We start from the raw sequence: 2605 nt of genomic DNA, 5'->3' as shown, positions 1-2605 counted from the left end.
AAGAACAAAGGTGGAGGCCATTGACAACTTCCCGGTGCCCAGGAGTAAGAAAGAATTGTTGAGATACCTCGGTATGATTGGATATTACCGGAAGTTCTGTGAAAATTTCTCCACCATAGCCGCTCCTATGACGAGTTTGCTATCAAAGAGCAAGAAGTGGGAGTGGAATGGAACAGCACAAGAAGCGTTTGAGAAGACCAAAAGACTGTTGACTGGGGCACCTGTACTAGTGTCGCCAGATTTTGAAGCGCCATTTACGTTATTTGTAGATGCCAGTGATATAGGGGCCGGAGCTGTACTGACGCAGCAGAATGATGGAATTTACCGCCCCGTGTCCTTCTTCTCGAAGAAGTTCGTTAAGCACCAGAGGTCGTACAGTACAGTCGAGAAAGAGACTTTGGCCCTGGTGATGGCATTGAAACATTTTGAAGTGTATGTGAGTGGGGGAGGACACCCAGTAACGGTGTATACAGACCATAATCCCCTAGTTTTCCTGAAGAAAATGAAGCATGCAAACCAGAGATTAACCAGATGGTTTTTATCGCTCCAAGAGTATGACCTGGTGATAACGCACATAAGAGGGCGAGACAATGTAGTGGCTGATGCGTTATCTCGAGCCTAGCCACTAGAATAACTCTCAAAATAAGGGGAGGGGAGTGTTATGATCTCAGCCTGCAGGAGAAACGAGTCTCCCTTCTTGAGAGTTATTCAGCAAGCCTGACCTAACTAGAAGGTCTAGCAAGTATTGAGGTGATAACGCATATGTAAAATAGTTGCTTGGATATGTATAACAGTTTGAGATTATGGGCAATGAAGGAGAAAACAGATAAATGACTGGCTAGGAGATGTGGACATTTTGCTGGAGGCGTGAGGCTCGCTTCCGGAGGACCTTGACCTCACTTGAGTGCCAGACATCGCAGGGGGAAGCCGCGCTCCGTTTGAGCTCCCGCCAGAAGGGAACCCCTAGTGATATATCTCGAAGAGAAGAGAAGTGTGCGGACGTACCAGCTGTGGAATCGAGCTGGGAACGTTGTGGTCTCAAGTCCTGGTCGACGAGCAGATATTAAATCGCCCAGAAGCATTATTGTGGGCTGTGTGGAGCGCCCTGACCAGACGCCGTCAGAGGGAAAGCGCCCTCGACCAATTAATCTGTGGTAAGCACGATAAACGCCAGTTCATAGTGATTGTTTGTAGTTGGTCGTGTGCCCAGCGACAGTAGCGATGTTTATTTATAGGTTAGACATGTTTTAATAAGGCAGAAGGCCTGAAATAGTAGAGTGAAGAGGGAGGAGCACGGAGCGACGTCCGTCCCCTCTGAGCTCTGACCGACGACTGAGGGAGCCTGGCTCCGGATGGAGGAAGACCCTCCCAGTGAGTGAGGACCGCCGCCCGGCGAGGTGGAGTATGGACCCGCCCAAAACGGGGGAGTCCACTCTCACTGTATGTAGAGGACAGATAGAGGTTTGAGGCAAGCATATTGTGTGGTTATTTTTGTTTATGTGTTAAAGGGGAACATTTTATTGGAGTGTCGATGGGTTGCAGGTTTGTCTTTGGGGAAGAAGTTGATGAGAACTTCGAAGCCAGCAGATGATGTAGCTGATGAGACTCCAAGGTAGTGGAGCAGAGGACCTCGAGCTGTGAGGAGAAGCAGCAGTGAAGAGGAGTGTCACGTGCTTCTGTAGAGGTGGTGTAGCAGCCAAGAGAGCTGTGGAAGAACCTAACAGAAGGGTGAAGCACCGTAGTTGCACAAGGAAACTTCATGATAGCAGCCCGGAGGAGCTGCAGAGGATCCTGGTAGTGAAGCCCGGAAGAACCTAAGGATATTAGGGTAGTGAACTTCCAGAGGTGGAAGGGGGAAGTTCTGGTGGATTACTTATAGGGAGTTGATAGTGTTTGGTTGTCAGTAGCGTGCAAGACGCAGTGAGAGGTGAGTGACTGTTGGCATCCTTATGTCAAGGAGTTTTTTATACTGAAGTATCAATGAACATTTATACTGGTATATGTTATTGCATTCAAATGCTGATTTTCTATATATATATGTTATCTTGTTGATGGTGCAACAGTGTGTAGGCTTGACCAACTTGAGGAGGTTAATAGTATCAGGTGGTGAACCAGGAGATAGGATACCACTTGATAAGCTGATAATAGAGTTCTGATGGTATTGGAGTGCAACCTGATTGTGATATTATAGAGTATAGGATTCATTATTATTATATGTGTGTATGTATCGTGTATGTGCTTTGTTCAGTAAATGTGTCACAATTTGCTGGTGTTTGCCCTTGTCCTAGTGAGGCTTCCCAGGAAGTAGTGAAGAAGGAGAGAGAGAGAGAAAGAGCCAAGAACCACTGCTGTGGACAGGGTAAGAGGTAATACTAGTAAGTCCTAGGGGATTGAGGAGATCATATCTCATAAGGAGAGAGTGGGGAGTCACAGCGGCTCGAGCGGGTGTGTGCACGTGACAACGAGGCTAAGTGTTGGAGCCGCATCCCCTAAACGTGTGACGTTGAGCCCCTCTCCAAGAGCCAGAAGCGCCAAGGGTGATCTCCTAGTATAAGCACTCTGCCGAGTTGTGGGTTGGGTTGTCCATAGAGAAGGATCGACGACG

The 2605-nt window shown here is 47.9% G+C and overlaps 1 long non-coding RNA gene across 1 annotated transcript; it reads left to right on the top strand.

Moving 5' to 3' along the window:
- The first annotated feature begins 238 nt into the window (after positions 1–238).
- On the top strand, positions 239–2265 carry LOC138369606 (uncharacterized). Its single transcript, XR_011229895.1, has 2 exons — positions 239–1154; positions 1543–2265. It is a non-coding gene; the product is annotated as an uncharacterized lncRNA (long non-coding RNA).
- The last annotated feature ends 340 nt before the right edge of the window (positions 2266–2605 follow it).

This window comes from Procambarus clarkii, chromosome 4 (assembly GCF_040958095.1).
Source record: "Procambarus clarkii isolate CNS0578487 chromosome 4, FALCON_Pclarkii_2.0, whole genome shotgun sequence".
In the NCBI taxonomy this organism is placed as follows: domain Eukaryota; kingdom Metazoa; phylum Arthropoda; class Malacostraca; order Decapoda; family Cambaridae; genus Procambarus; species Procambarus clarkii.
Note: the sequence above shows the minus strand (reverse complement) of the source record. Positions and strands in the feature narration are given on the sequence as shown.